Source organism: Rhinopithecus roxellana, chromosome 1 (assembly GCF_007565055.1).
Source record: "Rhinopithecus roxellana isolate Shanxi Qingling chromosome 1, ASM756505v1, whole genome shotgun sequence".
In the NCBI taxonomy this organism is placed as follows: Eukaryota; Metazoa; Chordata; class Mammalia; order Primates; family Cercopithecidae; genus Rhinopithecus; species Rhinopithecus roxellana.
The window spans coordinates 76,189,769-76,217,277 of record NC_044549.1 but is presented as its reverse complement, the minus strand read 5'-3'; the positions used below and the strand labels follow the sequence as shown (position 1 = coordinate 76,217,277).

At 40.8% G+C, this 27,509-nt stretch overlaps 1 protein-coding gene across 2 annotated transcripts in view; it reads right to left on the bottom strand.

Annotated features, from left to right (window-relative positions):
- CACNA2D3 (calcium voltage-gated channel auxiliary subunit alpha2delta 3) overlaps nucleotides 1-27,509 on the bottom strand; it is a 958,335-nt gene that overhangs the window by 687,378 nt on the left and 243,448 nt on the right. The gene's annotated exons all lie outside the window — the stretch shown is intronic.

Sequence of the window (27,509 nt, the reverse complement as noted above, 5' to 3'; positions counted from 1 at the left end):
ACAATTCAGATACTGGCCCTTAAGGCCCAATGCAGATCCAAAACCCACCTAGAATAGTGCATTCTTAGGTACAGAAGGCCCTTAGTCAAGATTTATTGCCTTGAATTGAGTCCAACTTTAAGTGGGCTAGCTTTCTTCCCCAATATTTTGGAAAACAGTACTTATTTTAATTCCCTCAATCATTCAAGGTCAATTCTTTCTGTACCCAGTTCTAATATGTAATTATCAGGTGACAGTTACATGCATTTTATGGTCCATCAATGCCACCGTGACCATCTGCAACTCAAGAAAGCAATCACTTATATTAAACGAATACTCAGCACCCACAAGAACACAATTCTTGTTATTCTTCTCAGCCAGTGAAGTTCAACACATTAATAGTCTTATGAAACCCATTTCATGATGCCTTCATTTAGATAATTACTCAACAATCAAAATCATTTTTACTTTAATTTGCATTTGCCAACAAGAAGATATTTCCCACCTTGAAAATACAGGCTAGTGGATATTGCAGAAAACTCATGTGATGAAATAATCACTGAAATTACATCAAACTAAAAGGAAAATCTTAGATCCAAGCAAAAATTGGACCATTTCTATCTTCCCATGGTCACTCTTGTATCCTATGCTGTCTCTAACTTGCTTTCTCTTGACATAATATAGGCCTGAGTTTAATAGGCAACATGTGAAAAATGATGGCATTAATATTAACCTCTAAATGGTCACAAATCGACAGACAAATGTCCCATGAATAATTATTAAATTGGATATGGAAGTGAAGAGGCTGAAATATATTCGGGTAACTTTAAGCAGCAGTATAGAGCACCAAAGCCCACTTTCTCCACAGGACATACAAAGAAAGAGACAGGTCAGCGAGAGACAGTGCTGCCCACAGACAGGAATTTGGGAAGGGTGGAAAATAAGATTTCCCACACTATCTTCAGTTGATCAGAAGGTCAGGAAGGGCTTTTCCTTTACTGGTCAAAGAACAATTCCCAGAAAACATCAGAGGCTAGAGCCAGGAGACCTGGTCCTCATTCTCTTCTGGATGCTAACTCACTACAGGTGTGAAATCTGGAGCAGGACCCTTCCCCTGTCTGAGACTCAATTTCCTTACCTGAAAATACAAAAACTGGCGACCCCAGAGCAGTGCTTCTCAAAGTGCGGTCCCACAATGGCAGGATCAGTTTCACCTGGGAACTTGTAGAAATGCCCATCCCATTTTTTTTCTGGGTTTTTCTGATTCAGAACCGAATCAAAAGTTCTGGAGGTGGGGACCAGCAATCTGGTCTAACAAGCCCTGCAGGTAGTTCTGATGTCACTAAAGTTTGAGAACCACTGGTTCTCAAAATAATAATAATAATAATAATAATAACAATAATAAATAAACAATAAATAAAATAAAAATAACATTCATCCCATTCCTCACCTCACTCCTGATGCTTGATTAAACCTCCAAGGTTTCTCAACTCTTATTTAACTTTGTAAAATCTATGTGCCAGGCATGGTGGGTTCATACCGGTAATCCCAGCACTTTGGGAGGCAGAGGCGGGCAGATCACCTGAGGTCAGGAATTAGAGACAAGCCTGGACGACATGGCAAAAACCCATCTCTACAAAACACATAAAAATTAGCCACGTGTGGTGGCACATGCCTGTAGTCTCAGCTACTCAGGAGGCTGAGGCAGGAGAATCACTTGAACCCAGGAGGCAGAGGCTGCAGTGAGCCAAGATCACACCACTGCACTCCAGCCTGGGCAACAAAGTGAGACTCTGTCTCAAAAACAAAAAACAAAACTTATGTATTCCTACCTAAAATACTGTCACTTTAAGATATAAAATTCTTTACAGAAAAAAAGACATAAGATGGAGGGGATGAGAAACAGAAAAGTAAGAAGAGGAACAATCTACGAAGACCAGGTAAGTGGGCCCCACGCATTCATTGGGTCACTGTCTTCCTAGAATCATCCTAGTCAATGAAGCTTGTCAGCCTTCTGGGATCACATGGTACAATCTGCAAAAATACTGTGGATCCTGACAGATGAGTGACAGGCAGTGATATATAAAAAGAAAGAAAACTATGTGTTTCTGAGAGCATATTCTCTCAATCTTTGTAATAGATTTGGAATTTCTATGCATGTATCATGAAATCACATATATTGAGCTTTACAGAATGTGTATAAATATTATGCATGTCTGACTACTTACATTATCAAAACAAGTCATGCATTTTGAGCATTTATTTATTTCAACACACAAAAGTAGATTTTTAATGGTGTCTACGCACTGAGAATCTAGAGAAAAAAAGTTGATAAAATGTTTAAATGATCAAAAGATAAAGCAAAACTACACAATTAACAAGACAGATAATACTGAAAAAAGTAAAGAATTAGAAAGGTAAAAATAATAATAAAGTCGTGTAGGACCAACAAAAAAAGAGAACAGGATGAAAACAATAGGCAAGTTGAAATCATCACAAAACAGTATGCATGAAATGTATTTCATATATATTGTATTTACATATCTGTGTATGTGCATGTATATGTATACTGTACAGTCATGCAAACTATGTAACATATTCCTATATAACAAAACAAAGTATATTTCAACGATAAACACTGCAATACAAAGTAGGTAACAATACAAGAAGCTAACACTGGAAAGCATCTGATAATATTGAAGTAACTACTAAGAGCAGCCAGAACACTGCATTCTGTGCTGAGTGAAGTAAATACAGGAGAATTTGACCTGCTAGCAAGTTTTTATGTTCATGTTCAAGTTAAATTTGCCGCATGCCTTTTTATTTTATTTTTTCCTAATAGGGAACTCTTCACGAATTTGCATGTCATCCTTGCTAATCTCCTCTGGATTGCTCTCATTTTAGTATATGTGCTGCTGAAGCAAGCACTGCATGCCTTTTTTAAAACTTAATTTACCCCACATATTTCTTTCTCGATCCATGAAGATATTTTTTCCATCATTCTCACTAGAAAGCTTTAGGAAACATGATTCAAGAAATGATAACCAGCAGCTACATGTAATGATTGTTTCTTATGAAGCAAATGGGTATCCCAGAAAAGCGCTCTTCGAATGGATACGCCCTGTACACAGCACCCACCAGGTTGTCCCAACCTGCCCTCTGATGCCAATGGGAGACAGGCCTACATTTTCTGGGTGAACTCAGGGGATGCCCTCTCAAAACAGGCTCAGCTGTTGTGTAAGACAGTCAGGAAAAATGGCACATCATCAAGAACTATGTATCTTGTGGAAAGAACAAAAGACAGTAATCTTTCCTCTGAAAGCACTCTCACGAAGCTAAACAAATTAAAAGAAATATTATTTAAGTAGGAAACCATCTTCCATAGATTTACCTAAAACAGGCTGGGTGTGGTGTAATCCCAGCACTTTGGGAGGCTGAGGCAGGTGGATCGCATGAGCCCAGGACTTCAAAATCAGCCAGGGCAACATGGCAAATCCCCATCTCTACAAAAAATACAAAAATTAGCCAGGCATGGTGGCGCCCACCTGTAGTCCCAACTAGTAGTGAAACTCAGGTGGGAGCATCACTTGAGCCCAGTAGGCAGAGGCTGCAGTGAGCCAAGACTACACTACTGCACTCCAGCCTGGGCAACAGAACAAGACCCTATCTCGGGAAAAAAAAAAAAAAAAAAACTAAAACAGATTCATGGGGACAGAAGTTTCTACTGTTTTTTGTTTTGTTTTGTTTTGTTTTACTTTGTTTTTGAGACAGAGTCTCGGAGTCTCGCTCTGTCGCCCAGACTGGAGTGCAATGGCGTGATCTCGGCTCACTGCAAGCTCCGCCTCCCGGGTTCACACCATTCTCCTGCCTCAGCCTCCTGAGTAGCTGGGATTACAGGCACACGCCATCACCCCCAGTTAATTTTTGTATTTTTTAGCAGAGGTGGCATTTCACCATGTTGGCTAGGCTGGTCTCGAACTCCTGACCTCAGGTGATCTGCCCACCTGGGCCTCCCAAAGTGCTGGGATTACACCCGTAAGTCACTGTGCCTGGCCAAGTTTCTCCAGTTAATAAAATTAAAATACATTGATTCATCATCTAACAAAGTCAAGACCATAGAACTTCAATTTCTGATGCTTGCTAATAGAAAGTAACAGCCTATTATTGACATCTCTTTCCTTAGCAAATGTCATTATAATCATCTAAATCCAATGAAATACGTTTTTAAAACAAATTTGCAGGTAAGAAAAATCCATTAAATTTGCTAATATTTTAGTTATTATATAAGAAGCTGCCAGTGAGCCTGGGGAAAACTGTTACTCTATTATACCTGTTACAAAGGCAGTATACTTTTAATAATAATGTTAATTTTCTTTTATATGAATTCCTTTTTAGGTCCATAGATGGGATTATACAATTGTGAATGTGGTTTTTAATTAAACGTGAACACTGGAAACAAAAATGGCTTTGAAGACTCCAGCCTTCGGAACTGAGCTTTGAGGTAAGAGAAAACAGCAGTATTGTCCACAAATCTTTTGTCCCTTGTTTAATGCCAAAGCTTTTCCTTACTCAATAAAAATGATAACAATATACTGGAATATACATCCTGGACTTGGAACAAAGCACCTATAAGCTAAAAGGTTGTAATTCATGAGTTGATGCACATTTCACTGGCTTTTTATATTTCTATATAATTCATGCCTTTTAGTGAAATAAATACAAACAAGAGCCATCTTTATAAATAGACAATGCTAGAAGCCATAGAACACGGATAGTATTTATAGCTTTGGTGAAGGCGAAGCTGCCAAGGGGAATAGCAGGGATATTAAAGCATTTCATTTAAAATCACATCTCATTTCTTGTTACAATGACCCTATATATATCCACACAACATTACAGAATGCACAGTGTCCCATTTCCTCCCCACAACACTCAAATCAGGACTAGCGTTAAAGACATGGTAGAGGTCAAACTTTCCATCATGGGCCAGAAGGAGAAAACCGGACACTATGTCTAAGTAAAAACTGGATCAGAAAAAGAAAATGATTCTTTTGTCCTCATGTATTTTGTTTTTGTTCCTGGCCATTTTGGCTTAACAAGTGGAGAAAGGAGAGAAAGAAATACGCGGTGAGAGGTGGGAAGGTAATGGAAAATGTTACTATACTACCAAAGTAACTTAACTGCTGGACTCCTGATTTCATCACAATGAACAAATTGTGTACACATAAAGAAAATTTCAAATAAAAATCCCTAAAATGGGGGGAAGGGACAATTATGAATGAAAATCCTCAAAACAAAACAGAAATATAAAAACCATATGGAATCACAATGTAAAAAGTTATTTTTATTTCTTATGTTAAAGCTAAAAAGCTTTGGGTTATAAAATGCTGTTATAATGGGCTGTTGGAATTTAATAAAGATTTCAAAGCACTTAATACATTTAGTGGTTTTTATTTAATGTTTTGCAACAACACACTGAATACTCATACCAGGCTTTTTACTGCCTTTTTTCTGGAATGAATACATAATTCTTTCTCCATTAAGGTTTAAGCTCAAATGAAGGGAACTCAAATCTATAATCATGAACATGGATTTGGGCTACACAAAGGGTTATCTTGGAGTTAGTTATTGAATTGTCATTAATACCAGAGTTAGAGATCACATGACTCTTCCTTTGAATCAACAAGAGTTCAATGTGTAGAAAAATGGCCAGAGCAGTCAAGAAATAGTAGTAATTACCATCACAACCATACCCAGAGCGGCATGGTTGAACTGTTACCCTAGATTCAGTGGCTTTTGCTTTAAGGGCAAGAGTTTGATGGAGAAAGAGTTACACCATTTGTTCATCAGTGTGTGCCTGGGACTAATGCTATCCCAGCAGCGTGTTACACAGCAGGGCTTGAACTTGACATGCTGACAGTCTACAGAAGTGAAGACAGAGGAGATCTAAGTCCTCTCCACAGTCACAGATTTCAAACTCAATCAATCACGGATTAAAATGAAAAATCTCTACCCTCATTAAGGGCACTTAGCACATCAAAAGATGTTTCCAGGAACCCTGGCAAAATGAGATTGATTTGTTTCCCGGACTTATTTCAAACTCTTGTCTTGTACCAAGGGTCAGAAATCATCCATTTAAGAACTGTTACGCTGGAGAAATTAAGTTGTTCAGATTTACATTTTCATTCCTTCTGGTGTTGAGATTCCTTTCCCTCTGTCCTTGGAATAGAGTTTTTTTTATCACTCTGTAACAGTGTAGATTAATCTTTGCTGCTTTGTAGCTAGAGCAATTGGATGAGTATTTCCCGAAGTGTCAGATGGGTACCAACAGTGATCCATGAAAAAAAACATAAGATGGTTTACAGAATGTTGAGGGACACACAAGGAAAATAGCTATTTCAATAAGAAGGGACAAGTGACAAAGAATGCTGTCAGGAAGCCAAGGAAGCCAAGGAAGCTTCCCAGAAGACATGACATTTAAGCTGAGCTCTGAAGGAGTACAGGAAGGATGCAGGAGAAAGAGAAGTGCTGAAAGAACATCCAAGCCAATAGGAACATTTCACACAAAGTTTTGGAGGTATGAAAATGTTCTGGAAACAGCAATTAAGAGAAATATTCTGGAAACAGCTAGTGCTCTGGGACCTACACAGAGGCCACATCAATGACTGGATGACCATCAGGTAATAAACCAAGGCAAAATGAAAAACCTGTAGAAATGGACACAATTAGACAAGAAGAAAGCCAACACACCTTTCCCTGCCACCCTGCAATGCTGCAACTGCAGTTAGAGTCATAGCTGAAACTTTAATAATATTCAGTAATCCTTATTGATACAAATGTTTTTATTTTTCGATTCCAATAGAAATGGCACATATAAATCACCAACTATCAAGATGATCATTTCTTTGGAGAAACACAGCTTTTAAGGAGGCTTCATTATTTCTTTGTTCCTGTAGAAGAAATAAGCTTTGTTGCACATGAATGAACATTTTGTATAAAATGACCTTCTGCCTGAAAGCTGCAAAAATTGCTTCTGCTTTAAAAATGGCAAACATTTCAAAGTGGATTATAAAAGCTAATCTATAAAGTTTCTAGAGAAAGCAGGTAACAGAACAATAGAGAAAACACATCGTGTGTGTATGTGGGGAGCTTTCTTCCCTTCCTTCACTCCTCCCCTTTCCTGTCTCCTACAGATTGTATAAGGCTACACTGGCCTTTTACAAGACAAAATAAGCCTGGAGTTTACATCAGAAGACACGATCACAATCAATAACAAATTATCTTTGTTTCCACAAGAGATACCTGTTATCAATTTGAGGCTGATTAAATTAATACCCATTATCAGTGTGGATGGCCAATTTCCAAACCAAAGCCATCACATTCTACATCTAAGCCTGCATTTGCCAAAGTGCAACATTTGCAGAGCTGCTGAAGATGGAAACACCCAAACTTTATTCAAAGGGCTGCTCGAGGGCCAAGGCAGCTCAGGGAGAGGTAGGAAGAAGAGACAACCTTTGATTTCAGCCCAAGTAATTTTTCCAAATGACCCAGTGTTTTAAATAATGTTCTTCTGCTTACTTAGCTCTCCTGGGAATGTTTTAGAGTTGATTATCAAAATCAAGGCTATTTAACCATGAAACTTAAAAAGTCCCCTCAGGACCCTTCAGTTCTGAGGTAACTGCACTACTTCCTTTGTGGACAATGGAACTATCTTTAACTTCTCAAGGGGATAGTCCACAATGAATGGGGACTATGACATTATGTCATCTGAGGCATGAGTCCCCAAACCCAGCACGGACCAGTACTGGTCGGTGGCCTGTTAGGAACTGGGCCGCACAGCAGGAGGTGAGTGGAGGGTCTCCGAGCATCACTGCCTGAGCTAAGCCTCCTGTCAGATCAGCAGCATCAGACTCTCATAGGAGCACGAACCCTATTGTGAACCACGCATGCAAGGGATCCAGGCTGCACGCTCCTTAAGGGAATCTAACTAATGCCTGATTATCTGAGGTGGAACAGCTTCATCCCAAAGCCATCCCCCATGGAAAAATTGTCTTTCATGAAACCGATCCCTGATGCCAAAAAGGTTGGGGACCGCTGACCTGAAGGATGAACATTTGTTCTCGAAAATGAAAGAAACTTTCCTATCACCGAGGCCTCTGATTGCGGTGAATAAAATTCTGTTCCAGCCCTTAATTATACCTTTCCAGGGCTTACTCAGAAGGTATTGACCAGAACTCACAATGGCAGAGTATTGAAGGTATTGCCCAACTAGCCAAGGAAGGCAGGGACATCTGCCCCAGATAAGTCACAGCCAACATAACAAGGTGTTCGTGCTGGTAAGGAAGTCTGTCCTGCACAGAGTTTCCATTCCTGGTTGTATCACTTTTCTATCACTTCTGTTTAATTCAGCAAGTACTTGTTGAGAACCTATTAGGTAACAAGAACATCACCAAGAACGGAACCTCAATAAATACACAACTGAGTCTTAGGCCTCAAGAAGTTTAAGCTTGGGGTACATTTTGTTACAGTAGAGTCAGAACAGGTCTCAGAAATCAAGGACAAGAGTTTGAATCCAGGTCTTCCTACTCACCGACTCTGGGTAAGTCTTAACTGAGTTCTGGGTTTTCTAATCTGATGGACACAAATAATATAACCTTTAGTCTGTACCTCAGTGTGTGAATCTGGTAAGAACATATATACAAAAATTTCCAAAAGGATTCCACACAACTGTAAAATATTATTAAGACAGGGTAGAGGAAGAGACAAGATTTTCCAGCATAAAACAGCTTGATTGAAACAAGGAAACTTCACAGAGTCGCTGCCTCCCACGGTTGGCTCTCATATGCGGAGAACTTGGAACAGCTCCCCAAGTTCACAGTTACATGGAGGTTATGTGAAAGTTAATTCTGCTGCCAAGAAAAGGACTCCAAATCTTGTGTTCGAAAACACAAGGCTATGCATCTGCTTCTTAAGGGTGAGTTTTCAGAATTCACCACTCTCTTTTTCAGCTCCAGAGGTAAAATCTGTGATCAGTGAGGCTGAAAATGGAATGAAGCAAAGGCCTTTATGAAAGGGTTTGACTGATGTCCTCAGAATGGCACACACACACAGAAATTAAACTGTTTGCCAAAGCAAGCTCCTTTGACAGATGGCACCTGTGAGACACTGGACAGGATGGTAAGTGTGGCAGGCAGCTCCTAGACCCCAGGCCCCAACTATGGCCAGGGAAGACAATTTTTCTTTCTCCTTGAAAATGAAGTAACACTAACAATTTCCATGTCCATTCAGACTTTACCTTTTCAAGATGGATTTTTATATAAATTTGAAGCAGAGAAAAATCTGTTCCAATTCCCTTGTTGTTCTTCCAACTATCCACCCAAATGCTTACCAGGCAACTTTGGTTTGGGAAGGAACATATTGTGTTGGTCCAGGCAACAGCCCCGAGGTCTGACAACCTGAATTCAAATCCTGCCTCCAGCAACTTTATAATACCTCTCTGAGTCAATGTTCTTGGCACAGAGTAAATGTCCACTAATGTTATCTCTTCTTGCTGCTGCTGCTGATGATGATGATGAATTATGTGGGAAGAATTACGCTAGGGGATGATGCTATGAAGATAATGGCATTCTCACACAGTTCAGCTGGGAGGGGAGGCAAATAATTAGATAATGTGGCGTGGGCTAGGAGGGCCACACAAGATGATAATAGCAAGTATTGAGCTTCACACTCCCTGGCCTATGTGTCAAGCTGTCCTACATGCTTTAGTCATCGAATCCCATGAATCCTCACAACTGCTCTATAAAACAAAGCACAGATACCATCCTAACTTTACACCAAAGGGAAACCAAAGAGAAGAGAGGTTATAGCACTGTGAAAACCAAGGGCATAGAGCACCAGTGCAGGAATGCTCATAAATGATGCAACAGTGAGCTGGGGTTAAAGGATGAGTGGAAGTCAGCCAGGTGACCGAGAGAGGTGACGGCGAAGGAGCAGCAAAGCCTCCAGGGTGGGAGCCTCCTCTGCCTAGTCTCTCCTGTCTGCAGAGCTGCAGGTGTGGAATGGGAAGGGGGGAGAGTGCAAAAGGGCAGGCAAGTGGGGCTCAGATAAGCAAGGGTGTTGAGCTAGGCTAAGGAGTACTGTGGCCTGCGTGCAGCGGGAGGTCTCATGGGGCATAGGACCCACGTGATCAGACCTGAACTTTAATTCATCTTCAAAAGTAATCTGGTGGCAGTGCTGAAAAAACTTAGAAGAGGATAAACCTGAAACAGAGACTGAGGCAGACAGACCACTTGCTTTAATGTCATTTATTCCACAAATACCTTAATCTATGAGCAATTCCTGTGGGCTCTCCCTCCAAAATATACCCCATGCTTCACTACTTTTGTCATCCTCTCCCCTGTTATATTCCTAGTAAAGCCACAGCCATCTCTTCCCTGGAAACCCTCAGCATCCTAACAAGTGTCCAGTTTGCACTCAGTGCCCTGGATCCCATTCTCCACATGGTTGCCAGAAAAAGCCTTTTAAAAACAATTCTGATGGCAGTGCTCCCTGTTTGAAACCCACCAGTGACTTCCCACTAATCATGACTATGACCCATAAGGTCATAAGGTCCTTTGATCTGGCCCAGTACCCTCAGATCCTGACTCCCAGCCATCTTTCTGGCCCCAGACCACTATCAACTTGTCTCTGTCATCCTGCTGTTCTCTTGACCAAGGATACTCTTGTCCTAGATCCTTGTATGTTTGGCTGCCCCCATTGGTCACTCTGCAGCTCAAATGACTCCTCCTCAAGGATGTCACCCCCATCCCGTAACAAAACGTTGACACATTTTGTGCTCGAAGCAGCATTGAGCATATGGCTAGTGCTCAAAATGCAGTTGGACAAATTTAAAAATATCTATTACTCACCCTACTGGGTGCCAGGCACTGTTTGTCTGGGAATATAAGGTTTATAAGACACAGCTGTTGCCCTCAAGCACATTAGAGTCCAGGGTGGGAAAGAAACGAGCAGGCAACCGCAACACATGATAAAGGTTCTAGCAAGAGGAAGCAAGGAATTCTACAGAACACCAAGGGAGCAACTAGACCAGGCTTATGGGGTACAAGGAGGCTCCTCACGTATGGTACAAGAAGGCTTCTCATCTACACTGAAACCTGAAAGACAAGAGCCAGCCCAGGAAACAAAGGAAGGGCCTTCCAGGATGAGGGAACTGCAAGTGCAGTGGCAAAAGAAGGCAAAAGAGGGCATGACATGTTCAGGTAATTACGAGTGGCTCGGCGTATGAAGGTTATGTGGAGGGGAGCCTGTGTCGGGGCTGGGGAGCTAGTGAGAAAGGAGGCTGGAGAGTTTTAAGCAGCAAAATATTATTATTGATGTTATCTAGATGTTCTCAAATGAGCAAAAGGTGATCCAAGACAATAAGGAGAAAGATTGAAGACAAAGCATCTGAAAGTTATTGAGGAAGAGGAATCTACAGGACTTGGAGGCCACCAGGATGTAGAGAATAAGGGAAAAGGCAGAGTGACGGAACTATTAGGTGGGTGCAAAGGTAATTACTTTTGCACCAACCTCTAGTTTGGTATCCTTACTCACTACCTGATACTGCCTCCAGGGGGTGTCTAGCAACAGTCAAGAGAAGGAGCTGAGCTCAGGAGGAATGCTGAATGAAAGAAGGGCTAGCAGGTATGATAAAATCTCAGAGTAAGACCAGGCAATACAAGCATAGAACATTTTTAAAAGTGAAGTCCGTTCAATCTTGTGACTACGGGTGTGTGTTGGAGAGTGCCTGCTGACTCTCAGCACCATCTAAGCTGTGCCTTCTACGGTAGGGCTGGAGGCCTACCACCACATGCTCTTGACTCCCTTGCCAGCAGGGCTCCAGGTCAGATTCTTCAGAGGGCTGCAAATTGAAAGAGAAGAAACCAATATTCTCCAGCGGAAGTGATGGGCATGTACATGGGCATCTGCAGATGGCAGGCATCTTTGGTCAGTCATTCAGACACACTCCCACGAATTACCCACTCGTGCTGCAGACACCGGAGATCGGTGGTGGTGGCTTCCTGCGACCGCAGCACTTCCTAGATCTGTCAACTCAGACAGCAGCTTCCCTGACCCTCACTCCCTCAGTTTTTCTAACTATCAAATAAGCCTTTAATTCCCTTTATTAAACCCCTGCCTACTTGAAATGCCTCAAGATATTCCTTAAAAAGTAAAACCTAAAGGGTTTTTGTTTTCTAATCAAACATGATTGAGTGATCCACAGGGTACCTGTGTAAGAACCACTTCAGAGCACAGGAAGGGGCGGGGGCCAAAGTGCACAGAGCAGTGACAGTGGGAGGGATGGAAGTTCGGGACAAAATATCCAGATTTCTATATTGAGAAACCGATTTGGGCCATAGCAGGAAGAAAATGCAAGGTGAAGGAAGGCTTTAAGATGAAAACATGCTCATAGCAATGAAGGTAGTAATAAGAACTGCCCTGGGAAGCTCCCAGAAGACCCAGCTCAGGGCAACTCCAGGATCCTTCCCAGGAATCCGAAAGCCTTTGAGCCCAAGCCTCCAATTCAAAGGACCTTAAACTTAGACTTTCCACATTATTTCCTGAAGGGATTACAGATATAGTCATAAAGATACCACGGCACTGGAAGGAAAAGTTGTTTAAAGTTGCCTCCCTTTCCTGGACCACACAGCCTACAGTGCATTATAATTTCTTTCTACTGTATCCTTAATTTGCTTAGGAAAAGACCAATTACATATATAATATAGGCATGCTTTGTTAAAAAGCAGCAATTTGTGAAATGTATATATTTAAAACATACCACAGTTTTCAACAAAAGCCAAAATTGACAAATGGGATCTAATTAAACTAAAGAGCTTCTGCACAGCGAAAGAAACTACCATCAGAATGAACAGGAAACCTACAGAATGGGAGAAAATTTTTGCAATCTACCCATCTGACAAAGGGCTAATAGCCAGAATCTACAATGAACTTATACAAATTTACAAGAAAAAAACAACCCCATCAAAAAGTGGGCAAAGGATATGAACAGACATTTCTCAAAAGAAGACATTTATGCAGCCAACAGACACATGAAAAAAAGCTCATCATCACTGGTCATCAGAGAAATGCAAATCAAAACCACAATGAGATATCATCTCATACCAGTTAGAATGGCAATCATTAAAAAGTCAGGAAACAACAGGTGCTGGAGAGAATGTGGAGAAATAGGAAGGCTTTTACACTGTTGATGGGACTGTAAACTAGTTCAACCATTGTGGAAGACATTGTGGTGATTCCTCAAGGATCTAGACCTAGAAATACCACTTGACCCAGCCATCCCATTACTGGGTATATATCCAAAGGATTATAAATCATGCTGCTATAAAGATACATGCACATGTATGTTTACTGCGGCACTATTCACAATAGCAAATACTTGGAACCAACCCAAATGTCCATCAATGATAGACTGGATTAAGAAAATGTGGCACATATACACCATGGAATACTATGCAGCCATAAAAAAGGATGAGTTCATGTCCTTTGTAGGGACATGGATGAAGCTGGAAACCATCATTCTGAGCAAACTATCAAAAGAACAGAAAACCAAACACCGCATGTTCTCACTCATAGGTGGGAATTGAACAATGAGATCACTTGGACTTGGGAAGGGGAACATCACACACCGGGGCCTGTTGTGGGGTGTGGTGGGGGAGGGATAGCATTAGGAGATATACCTAATGTAAATGACGAGTTAATGGGTGCAGCACACCAACATGGCACATGTGTACGTATGTAACAAACCTGCACGTTGTGCACAGAACTTAAAGTATATTAAAAAAGAAAAAAAACATAGTTTTCAACTGTTTTGTCATTTGTTCATTCATAACATACCAGGGCCTTGAAAATAAAATCCAAATGACCTGAGTCACCTGATTTCTGAAGGACCCTGTGTAATAGGACCAAGCAGGCTTTTACTTCTCCAAGGGAAAGTCAACCACATGCACTTACATGTGAAGCTGATTCCAAATGAAATCAAGAACAAATAATGAAAAATAAGACTATTCCCCTGACTTTGGTCCCTGAACATTTTACACAAATCCCTGGTTTCTATTAATACCACACTGGTAGCTTCAGGGTCCTCAGAAAAAGCTTTCCTCCCCCAGTGTAGAAATAAAATCCTGAGGCCAAGACTCTAAAATCTGCCCAACACTTTCAAGAGATGACTGTTCCAACTTGAAACATGGGGCAGCAAGGGAATCAGCACTGGCATGATGGGACGCACATGAACTTCTGAGCCCCAGGGGGCTGAGCCAAACAAGGGCCTGTGTTATGAATGAAATGTATGTGCCTGAAACTCACTTTTGTTATTTTTCCATTCTAATTCTCATACACTCCTCTTGAATTCAAGGAATGACATTTTCACCCTCTGGAACCAAACTTAGCATTTTAAATTTCCAAGGATGAGAAGCTAGCTTAAAGGATAAGCTGGCTCTCCCATTTTTAAAGCCCAGGTAATGAACTGAAATTACACACAGGGTTTGAATTTTTATGGAACGTTATTCATACAGTCGACTCTCTCAGCTTCAATTCTTTCTCCTTTGTCAACTCTAATTATAACTTTATTTCAAAATCACAAAGAAATAAGCAGATGTATGAACACGTGAATGATGAAAGATTTGAGGATTTTTTTTTTTAAAGAAAAGACAGAGCTAATGAAGAAGGACTAAACTCATTTTACACAGAAGTAAGCTGACAGTAGAAACTGAAATTCCCTGGTGTCTATACAATGCTCATCTGCACCCCGTGCATGGCTCTGGAGGCCCATCGTGTTTTGCTTGTATTTTCCCCTTCTCACCCTACATCCTGCAGCGGGGACTCTGGCAACTCTCCAAGGCTCTGACATGACCAGAGTGGAGTCTTGGTTCCAGCACAATACTCCATGCTCCCCTCTCTGCCACCCACCCTCTTCTTTCGCTGTGAAAAAGACACACAGAGAAATGGTAAACCCAACAAAAATGCCACTTTGTGAGTTAAAACAGTTGACTATCAGCAATTCCACATAGCTGGAGTTAATTCATAAAATATATTTGAACTTTAGTGGCTTTTAGGTTTTTAAGTTTCCCCTTAACAGTCCAAAGGAGCTGATGGCTTGTTCACTCTGAGGTGCCAGCTAAGAAAACCAAACCCACGCCCACAAGCCCATCTCTGAAACCCTTAGGGCCAGACATGCTACCCTAGGTCAGGATTACTTGGATTTCAGAAAGGTAAAATGATACATATTTGTTACAACTCATCCCCAGAGAGGTCGGCGCCAGCACCCCATCATCAAATATTAACATTTCTATAGTAGACAAATAATTATTCATATTAAATATAATAAATAAAAATTACACATATCCACATGTCAGTTCAGGCCAGGTTTTTTCCACCAAACATGTTATTAAAAACCTTTCAATTTCTTGGAGCTTTCTTGATTTCAAAATTGAAGATATCAGAGTGTGAACCTCCCAATACTTGAGCAAAAAATAAAGTGATAGAAGTTTCTTGATTTTGTGTTTGATGACCACAAAGTTTTCCGAGTCCTTTGGCTCAGCTTCTACTGGGGCTAAAAAATCACAAATTTAAATGAGTATGAATAGATCAAATAAATGTCAATAGGAGGAGAGATCTTACTGGAGTGATGAAAATTGGAGAGAGGAAAACGCATGCAATGTGATGTGCATCCATGACCACAGTGTGGAACAACTTGGTAAATTTACTAAAATCATATATAATTTGGTAAATTTACTAAAATCAATGAATTGTGTACTAAAAATAAGCAAATTGTATTATATATAAACTACATACCTCAATAAAGTTGTTAGAGAAAAAAAATCAATGGAAGACATTCAGAAATGTGACTTAATATAGTAGTCTTCAAATGTAGAAACCCACTGATGTACAATATCATCCTATTTTCTCACAGTAAAGTGTTCTTAATAATGTAAAATGGTATGGTCACTTTGGAAACTTATTCAAAAGGTTAAATACAAGAGTTACCATATGACCCAGCAATTCAACTCCTAGGAAAATGAGAACCTATGTCCACACAAAAACATATACACAAATGTTCAAAGCGGCATCAATCATTACGGCCAAAAAGCGGAAACAACCCAAACATCCAAGAACTGACGAAGGGATCAACAAAATGGAATGTATCCATACAATGGAATATCATTCAGCAATGAAAAGGAGTGGAGTACTGAGATGTGCTACAGTGCAGGTGACTCTTGAAAACCATAGGCTCAGTGAAAGAAATCAAAGAACATAAAAGAGCATGTATTATATTATTTCATTTGCATGAAATGTCCAAACAAGGCAAATCCATAGAAACAGAAAGATTTGTGGATGCCTAGGGCTGGGAGGAATGCTGAGATTGAAGGATAAAGGTTAAAGTGTATTGGTTTTTTTTTTTTTTTTTTTTTTTTTTTTTTTTTTTGAGTCGGGGGTGAGGAAAATATTCTAGAACTGATTGTGGTAATGGTTGTACAACTGTGAATATACAAAAAAAAAAAAAAAAAACCCCACTGAATTATATACTCTAAATGGGAAAATTGTATGGCATGTGAATATTTCCATAAAACTGTTACCAAAAAAGTGTCTTTAGTATATTAGAGTAGAATGTTGTTTGGTGTTCTTTAATGGGTACAATGAGTCCTTGGCCACCAATAACTTAGTGGGTACAATCCACCTCCACAGAATGTGCCACTGTGACAGCCAGTCAACACCAACAGAAGAAAAGTTCTCATCTGCTCACTAGAAGATTAGGCACATCTGTGGAGAGACTGAAATCTCCTTTAAGCATTCCTTATATATGGATTGGATTCTTAATTAGCATCTTTTATGCGTCTTTAGCACAACGACCCATTTCAGATTAACTAGCCGAATTACTGTCATTTGCAATAACTGTGAACAAGAAACGCCAAATAAATATTATTGAGATAAAAGTAAGTTAAACATTTTTTAAATCCTTAGAAGTGTGTTACATTGTGAAGATTCAACTACTGGCATCTAAGATTCAACTAATGCCATCTAAGTCTGATGGCATCTAACAGAATTCTAGGTCAATCCAAAGCTAAAATACAAATACTGCTAATTAAAAGGGTTCTCACTGCTAGGGTAAGTAAATACCAAATGGAGAAAAAGATCATAGATTTGCAACATTTTGAAAGGCTTATAATAATTTATTACTGTTTATAGCCCACCTCATTCCAAAAACGATTTTCCCATTGCTCATATGCTACATGAAGATATGTTTAATTAAGAACATCTAATCTTAAGGGGCATGAAGCTAATTAGTCAGAAAATATTTATTAAGCATCTACTATGCAGAAGAAACATGGCCACACACAGAAGGGAGCTATAAATTACTTATCACAGTCTGCACTGTAGGAATTTATTGTCACATCTAATAATAATAAATATAATAACTATGCCTAATGCTATTGCCAGACTTCAAATAAGAGGTCCAAGTTATTAGGGGTATAAGGGTTGAACAAGAAAGTGATGACTTCCCACTACTGAGGCCAGGAAGACCACAGAAGAGACAGAATCTGAATGAACTTTCAGATGCAGGTTCGGAGGAAAGAAGGCAGATGTCCTAGGTGGGAAAGGCTAACATGCCCTCGGGGAATGGAGGGCATACCTGTCTGGGCAGAGAATGAGATAAGGGTGGAGAGGAGAGCTGGGACCAGCCGGACCATCAGTCTAAGGGCTGAGATTCATCCTAAATAAAATAGGTGTCAGAGGAAAGGTGACCCAGGGTGGTCAGAGGCTGGGGTCCAGTGGGGACAGCAGCGGGACAATGGGAAAGAGATTATGAAGAAGTCAAGGCCCTCACTTGTCCAGTTCCTCAGCCCCGCCAGCGGTCACTTACAGCAGTGTCCACACCACTGAGTACATGCAGGTGGCTTGCCCTGCACAGTCACGGCTCCCTATCACTGTCAAGGCAAATCCCACCCACCAGAAGAATGAACTTAGTCCTATTCTATACCACTGTTTTGTTTTATTTTGTTTTTTATAGGTTTGTGTCATTAAATTATTTTACAGGTTTTTTTTAAGAGGACAATGCTCCTTCATAAAGTCTCAAGCCTGAAACAAACGAAACTCACCAACTCTTACAGTGACCTGTCAGATCCCTGAGACACTAATATATGTATACTTATTGTGATTACTTCAATTATATGAATTAAGTTTTCACTATTTGGGGGGATTGTAAGCAAGGTGATTAACATAGCAAGAAGGATAGCTATAAGAGTACCCTACCTCCAAATATTACCTTGGGGCAGGAGGTATGCTGATTATTAAACTGATTACACTATATATGCCAGTTATATAATAGAAATTCAAGTTTGCATGAAGCAGAAAAGATCAGTGACTTACCTGGGTTTTCTCTCCCTCCCTCTGTGTCTCTGGTCTGTGCTCAGTCTCTTGCTCGCTCTCTCTCTCTCTCTCCTCCTCCTCCTTTCTCTCTCTCCCCCTTTCCTCCTCTCCCCTTCTCTCTCTTTCTTTCTCTCGCATGATAGTTAAGTTCAAACATTATTTATTAAGCAAAGACTAGTAAGATCTCCCTTTGAAGACTGCACAAAAGTAAAGGAGACAAATAGGTAATCAAATAACTACTATTTGTTTTTGAGTTTTGTTTGTTTGCTTGTTTTTGTAGAGACAAGTCCCTATATTGCCTAGGCTGGTCTCAAACTCCTGGGCTCAAGCGATCCTCCCACCTCGGCCTTCCAAAGTGCTGGGATTAGAGGCGTACTTGGTATGACGAATGCTACAGGTAACTCAGATGTGGATTCAAATAAGCATTAAAATAATAACTGTTTTTTAAAAAATAGGTCAAATCCAGAATACCAACTTGCAGCTATGTATTCCCATAATATCTTGTTCCTTATACAATTACCCTCATTTACCAATACTTCATTAAGACAAACCGCCTAATCTATGCTCTCTAATAAGTCACAGCTGCTAAGGTGCAGCTACTCAATGAAAGCCACCAGTAGTGCATTTCTCTTTGCGATAACTAATATTATAAGCCACAGGCAGACAGTGACGGTGAATCACAGGACAGATATACAAAATACGAGAGGTCAAGGTGGGCAAGGCTCTAGGCCATGCAGATGACAGATAACGTTTCACAAGGTCAGGGGCCAGGAAAGAGCAAAGGAGTGTTAAAAAAAATCCAAAGGGGCAGGAGGAAGGAATATGACGCAAAAAACTGGGAAAACATGATGGTGCAGCAAGGTCCTGTCCCAGTTTAAAATAAGTTCATGTGAGAAGGCAAGGAGGACTACCAAAAATCTGGGATGAGCTCTACTGGACACTCAATTAAGGGGCAGAGTTTGTGGTCAGGGCTCTTTCAAGACCCTGTAAGCCTATGCTTCCCTCTTACCTTAACTCCCCCATGGCGGTTTTACCACTCTGATGGGTTTCATTCCTCATGAGTCCTGCACTCCCTTTGAACTAGGGACATCTGACAACCACTTCTCGTGATTAAATAATGGGTGGTCAGAACTAGACCCTTCAGTTTCCCTTTCTCTAAATGCTGGCTTTCTTCCCTCATCCCATAAGGTGGAGAGCACCTGAAAGAAGACAGGGACATTTAAGTGACGATGGCCAGAGGATCCCCATACTCCTAAGGGGGCTAGGGGCAGAGCTGCCATTCACAGGAGTGGTCTGCCTTTTTGTAATTTAACTGAAAAGAAAAGTCTTCCTTAGTGGAGGATCAAGTGAACAAAATTTAGCACACAGAAATATTGGTTAATCCTGTAGTTTAAAAAAAAAAAAAAAACTCTTAAGAAATATGATTGGAAAGCTGTTGGGAGTGGAAAATTATTAGAAAAAAAGGTAAGTTGGTACTAAGAGAATTAGAGTTGGCAGTTTATCAAATGTGAGCGGGCAACGATGGACAGATTTGAAGTCAATAATCACTTTATCACTCCTAACAATTTCCACCTGGCAGGTGCCTGGATTCCCGCCACAACATTTATGTGCAAAATGTGTTTGCTTTGTCTCCCTTGTTTTCTTTGCTCTCTGCTTTGAATGTGGAACACCTTTCCCATTCAAGGTTGCTTTTCTCTTTATAAGCGTTGTAGCCATTTCTAAAAATTTTAACCATTATTGCAGAATCATTTGGGATAATGCAAATATACATGGAATTAAGCAAACAGTTGCCTTTTTCTCATCAAGAAGCATCTGGGCAAAGAAGGAAAAAGAGAAAAGTAAAGAAAAACTGATTTCAAAGTCCAGGAACCATGTCTACTGAATATTTAAGCCAGTGATTTCCAAAGTGAAATGCACAGGCTCTTAAAGATTTCTCTCCTGGTTTTTCAGTTGTATAAAGAAACCCTACTCTAGTTTACGGGCAAAGTGCCTACATCATTTCAAAAAAATAATCTAGTACATATGTGGAGCTGGCACATCTCCTGCGAATCCAATTTAAACTCCTAATCTTTGCATCCTAATGGGTTTAAACATTTTCTGATCAGATAAAAAAATGTATTTTACGTTTGCTTTCCAAGTTTCAGAGTGAACTACTTCCTAGCCCTGGGGACATTAATTCTCAAAAAGAAAGCCTAACTTCTCTTTCATTTCAAGAGGTTTTCTAGATAAAGTATAGAGTAGTGGGAAAAGTCAGTCCCATGCCATCATCATTGAACACTGCATGTTATCCAAACCCACAATAAGCACGTATGTCTTTTCCACATGTGGTGTCTCTGACTAGACTCATTTCATCCCTGCCTGGCAAGCTCCTACTCCTCCTTCAACAACCTAATCAAATATCCCCTGCCCCATGAAAACTTTGCTGAATACTCCAAAGCAGAAAAATGCCTCTTTACTCTGGGGTTCTGGACCTCTTGCATTGCAACATTTGACAAATCTGTATTGAGCTCAGAGAGATGCTTCATCTGTATTATATTGTAAACATCAGCTGCAAAGCAGACCCTTCTCTCCTTCTATCCCTGGATACCTTGGGCTTAGGTGAGTACTGCATGCATACTGGTGCTCCATCAGTGTCTGCTCAACAATGAACACATCTTCCTGTCTTTCCATGGTATATCCCTCTCTTATTGTGCTGAACTCTGGGAGCATAAGCTGTATTTTATTTTATCTTATCTTATCTTATTTTATTTTTGAGATAGAGTCTTGCTCTGTCACCAGGCTGGAGTGCAGTGGCATGATCTTGACTCATTGCAATCTCCGCCTCCCAGTTCAAGCGATTCTCCTGCCTCAGCCTCCCGAGTAGCTGGGATTACAGGCATGTGCCACCACGCCCAGCTAATTTTGTATTTTTAGTAGAAACAGCATTTCTCCATGTTGGTCAGGCTGATCTTAAACTCCCAATCTCAGGTGATCCGCCCGCCCTGGCCTCCCAAAGTGCTGAGATTACAGGCATGAGCCACTGTGCCTGGCTGGATAGACTGTATTATCCACCTGGGTTTCTCCAACCCTTGGCATACAGTCATTACTCAGTGAAAATAGGAGGAATGTAGAAGAAAAAGAGGGAGGGAAGAAGAAAGGGAAGGAGGAAAGGAAAAAGCCAGTGATTCCCCATCTCCATCACACATTCAACATATTTGTTGAATTAATGGCTTCCTCCTCATGACTTCTTTACCTGTGTATTCCTCATGTCACGACACATTTTCTACCTTGAGTTTGAGAGGTTTATAAACACATCTTATCTGCTGGAATAGAAGCCATCTGAAGTCCAGAACTTGTTTGTCTAGGCCACAGAGTGGAGCGTCTTGAGCCCAGAAGTCACTGAAATGTCTGTTGACTAAAGATTCAGCAAAGATGACACAGGACTGCAGGATGTTTGAAGTGGTTCCCACTTCATTTGAAGCAAAAGGTCTAATTTGTGAGTCATGTCAATGGTTCAACAAAGTGAACTGGTGAATTGAGCCAGGTTTGAGGAAACACAAGTTTTACTATCCAATTTCAGATGACAAAACTCAGCGATTGCTGCCAACCATTTCATTTCCCCATTTATCTCCTATCTGACAGAAATAGCATAAAATTTGTCTTCAATCTACCATGGAAAATAAAGAGAATGCATGAGATGGTACATACTAAGAAATCTGAGTTTCTCTGACAAGAGGAGTTCAAAATGTTATTAGTCAAATATAATGCTTCGAAAAGCTAAATATGATTATTTACTTGATGGTTATTCATTGATGTCAAAAATGCTACTTTTCATTCACCTCCTTCCTCTTTCCGCTTCTTTGCACTTGTATTTAGTTTGGAACAAGTGTAGTCAGTGAGTTATGGTCTATATTGCAATAAACAGCTGAAGAGAGTCAGTATAATCAAGTGAAAAGTAATCAATATGGAAAATGCAACGGTCTTACTTCAAAAGTCTAAAATTGTTGTATAATTGGCTTTCTTCCATTTGCCAACCTTTTTTGTTCACAGTTTTTTTAGGCTGAAGGAGTAACTTGACCTACATGTGTTAAGAGGAAAGGAAATCACTTAAGCAGTAGTAAATGAGATACTATTACCACAGCTCGATATAAAATTGCCGTCCAATATTTAAACAATTTGATATGTGGCAGGGACAGGAAATTTCCATAAATGTTCTTAAAGCCTACAAAACATTTTTCAAACTATCAAATTAAGAGGCACAAGAATAATTAGATACTGCTCAAGGTCTTTCTATTCTGAAGGGAGAGATTTTTCAAAGAGATAAAATTATATGTCCCTGTTGTTTTGATATTTGGTCTTAATGAAAACAGCGCCATGTTTCAGACAATGTTTGAGCTACAAAAGTGTCAAAAAGGTCTTTACTCATTATTTTTTTAGGAAGCTAATCAACACACCCTACATGGAGAGAATATTAATGTGTCCTCTACACATTGGTTGGTTTAATGGACATTCTGGGGTCTGCCCAGCACATACCAACCCCTCTATGAGAGCCGGCTAAAAACCCACCTGCAGGGACTCAGGCGCCATAATGCCCTAACCAATCATGTTCTCAAAAGTGGACATCTAACCGAGCCGGTCTCTTCAGATACTCCTCCCTATCTGGAATTGGAGGTTAGAGATGTCCATCAGTCTCTGTGGGATATCTGAAGTAAGGGCAGCCATTGGTAACGGGAGACAGTGGCAGCCATCAGTGATGGTGGTATGCAGAGGCCCAGAGAAAGCCAGTGTGCTAAGAGAAGGAACCCAGTGGGCAGGGCCACTTCCTTAGATCCTGGTCACTCCCTGGACCCAACCTCACTTCATCAGGCTCCATCACACACCTCTGTTACTTCACCATCAAATCCTCATTGTCATAATGCTGCTTCCTGTGGGTTTTGGTGACCTGCCACCCAAACAACCTTGAGACAACTTTGCCAAGCAACTTTGACTGCTTGGCAGACCAGTAAGACAGCTTCTTCATAAACTCAATAAACAATGACACAGTCATGCTCATTGGGGGTTTCTGAATATTCAGATTCAGAGGGTGCTCAAAATCCTGGAAAAATTAGGTTGGAGTGTTTTCAGGCTTGGCCTAACAAGAAAAAAATGTGCAAGATCAACTGATCAGAAAAAGTTATTAAAGACCTCAGCTATTATTTTAACCCAGGAGGCCACTGTGACAATATTCTAATATTCCCCAGGTGGATCATATACTCACTCTAGAGTGCAAGGAACTGGGGCCCCATACGATGACAGTGGCATTGAAAAACTTCTTGACACCAGGACAGCTTGCACTCTAAGTGGTTAAGGAGCAGCTTTTTTTTTTTTTCTGTTCTATTTTGTCCTATTGTGTATGTGTGTGTTTTCCAATGCTCTGTAGTTCAATACTTCCATAAAATGCAGAAGTGATCGATGTCGCACATTGTCATTTTTTTTTTTTTTTTTAGATGGAGTCTTGCTCTGTCACCTGGGCTGGAGGGCAGTGGCGTGATCTTGGCTCACTGCAATCTCCGCCTCCCAGGTTCAAGCAATTCCCCTGCCTCAGCCTCCCAAGTAGCTGGGACTACAGGTGCCCGCCACCATGCCCGGCTGATTTTTTGTATTTTAGTAGATATGAGGTTTCACCATGTTAGCCAGGATGGTCTCGATCTCCTGACCCCGTGATCCACCTGCCTTGGCCTCCCAAAATGCTGGGATTATAGGCATGAGCCACTGCACCCAGCTGCACATTGTCATATTGTTATAAATATTTAACACCTATACTCAATTTCTGTTCCCATCTCATTGCGCTATCAACAGTTCCTGAACTGACACTTGTACATGGTCTACACTTTGAGGAGTTCTGGTCTCTGCTGCAGTTGACTCAAGGCTTGACACACACCACTGTTCAGCTGTCCCCACTCAATGCTTTCAATACTATAAAATGGGGGTGCACCGTGCCTGGAAGTCTGGTAGTAATCAAATCCCTGCTTTGTCGGCACTGGCTTTGTGACTCTAGGCTAGGAATATAACCTCTCCAAATTTCCCCCATAAGCAGAAAGAGGATGTATGGTAGGCAGAATTTTTTTACACGGTCTGCCAAGATCCCCATGTCCCTGGTCAGTATGTGCTACCCCTCCAAGGAGTGTGGGCAGGGCCCGTGAATATGATGGGATAGCCACTCCCTCAATTAGGTGATATTATATAAGATGTTATATAAGCAAAAATGGGAGCCATTGATTCCCTACCATACGGTGAGAGAGCCCCATGACTAGGACTTGAAGATGGCCTCTGAGGGCTGAGACAAAACCCTGGCCAACAGCCAGCAAGAAAATGGGGACCCCAGTCCTATCACCTCAACGGAATGAATTCTGCCAACAACCTGAAGGAGCTTGGAAGAAGACCCTGAGCCTCAGACAAAATCTTTGTCCTCACCGACACTTTGACTTCTGCTTTGTGAGACACAGAGCAGGAAAACCGGCTCTGCTGTGCCTGGACCTCTGAACTAGAGATGATGATAAACCGGCATTGTCTTATGCTGCTAAATGCGTGGTGATTTGTTATGGTGGGTGCCATGCCTACTAACTGTGGTGTTGCTGCAAAGACGAGAAATCAGTTATGGGAAGTGCTGAGCATATCGTAATCACTCAGCTCCCAGGAGCTGTTACGCTCATGTTGGTGGTTAGTTTTCATAACCCACACAGGCCTATCTGCATGCTGAGTAAAGTGTATGCATGTACAAACACACACACACACGCATAAAATGCCACCAGATTTCATGAGTCTTCCTGCAGAGAGGGAGCTGCCTGTCACTTCAAAAACTAGCTTGCATCTCTTAGATCCTCTCCTGTCTCTCTCTTTGGATAACTTTCACAAGCCTAGAAGGCTGGTAAGGCAGCTACTATCATTTCCATTATATCAGACAAAAAACCTGAGGCTTAGACCCCACCCAAAGTCACCAAACCTGTCAGTTCACAGTCAACCACAAGCCTAGTCTTTAAAAATCATCTACAGCTGCCTCATTTTTAAATGTAAAGCTTTCTTTAGCTACAACAGGTGCCTCATACTGTTTAAAAAATCAAATTTTGCAAACATCATGGATGTCGCTGATTGTAATGCAGGTCTCTGCCCATCATGAAATCACAAAGTAAATGGTATTTTCTGATCCTCAAATGAAAAAAAAAATAAAGTGAATATGCTCATAAACAAAATCTGAGAGGCTGAACTGGGCCTAAAATTCATCTTTCTTAGATACTTCCTTTGCAATGAGTATCAAAAACCAGACAGATCGTGCTGGGGATGTTAGGACACACAGTCCACCAGCCTAGCCTGCCTTGTTTGACCTGGGCATGATACCCAGAGCTCCTTAGTCAGGTATGCAGTATCTTCAACCCACTTGACAGGTTCCACACCAACCTGCCCACTTCATTTATGACCACCTATTGGGTATGCTGTGGAATTCTTCCCTTGGTACTTAACCTTCCATAAAAACAACAGTCAACTCATGATTAGATGGTAAACATTTTCACTGGCATGTTTCACAGCTAAGAAATATTACATTTTTATGTTTTGTGTGCAGCTATCTGAAAATATGGAATTTTTTAACACTTGCTACCACAAGTGCAGTGACAAATATTAACCATTCTTAAGGTCTTCTTTTTTGAAATTTTTACTTTATAGACTCTCAAACACTCTAACACCAGTTGAAACGCTGCATTTTCGAATCTTTTAAAGCCATATGGATGAGACATAGAAAAACCAAATAAAACACATTCCGGGTGTTAGGCAGCCAAGATCTTGATTGGACCATATAAATCTGTCTTCTGGGAGTGATGGAGTTGAATGGCCCCTCTCTACTTTTCAGGACAACCACATATTTTATCATCACAAGACTTTACATTATGAATGATATATAAATACATGTGCCCCAAGAAATATGTGTAGAAAGTTACTCTCCAAGGGACAGGGCAGGCACCATCTGCCAGTATCAACAGGTCTAGAGGAAACTGAGCACAGAGGAGCCAAGAACTGCAGCCAGATTCCTACTGGGTCGTGACATAGCCCAGGGTCAGGCCAAAGGTAAAGACTGATAGCTTAAGTGCCCAAAACTCAGGACAAGGTGGCCTCTCGATACCCCTGCAGCCTGAGTCCTGCCACAAGAGGGATAACAGAGCCTACCAGGAATGAAAACAGGTCTTCAGTTCTCTGCAATGTTTAGAGCTGAAAAGACAGATTGACAATCCCAGTCTCTGTCACTTTTATTAAAAATTCAAGTCAGAACTGATTCCTAGAATTTAGTATTTGCGATTTTGTTTGCATACATAGTTTTTCATTCATCTGTCTGAAGAAACTAGAACTGAAAAACACAGAAAATTCTCCTACTCTGGCCTAACTGAAATCAATCCAACCAACTACCTGGAGCAGGGGTCAGCAAATATTTCTATAAAAAGCCAAATGGTAAATATTTTTGGCTTTGCCGACCAACTGTGCAGTTTCAGTGCAAAGATGATACATAAAAGAATAGGTATGGCTGTGTTCCAATAAACATTATTTACAAAAATAGGTGGAGGACCAACCATATTTGGCCCATGGGCCATAGTTTGCTAACACCTGGCCTAGGATGCTGAAAACACACCTGGCATCCTCATAATTTGTTGCCATTGCCTTTTATTCTTATAATGGCATCCTGATACATGTCATTCACCTACTATATCCTCCACCTGTCAACAGAAACTCTACAACAGAGGTCTGAGCGTGACCCTCTTTGCCAAACCTTAGGTGGCCCCATGGCGTGGAGAAGTGCCCCAAAATCTCTTCAGGGAAATTCGCTAGTCCGGAAAATCGTGGGTGATTTACGTGAAACAAAAGGTATATATACTATCTTCAAATACTAAGTGCTTGGGAAGTGCCAGCTTCAGCTTCAACAAAGTTAAGCAGATTCCTTCATTGTAAGACATCTGAGAATTATACACTAATAGATGTCACGCAACTATAATGAAGGAGCAAGAACCACTTCTCAAATACGTTTCACCATGGAACCCTTGATTTCCACTGAGTGTCCCTTGGAACTTGTGTTCCAGAGGAAATATCTTGGAGAACTCCCATATGAT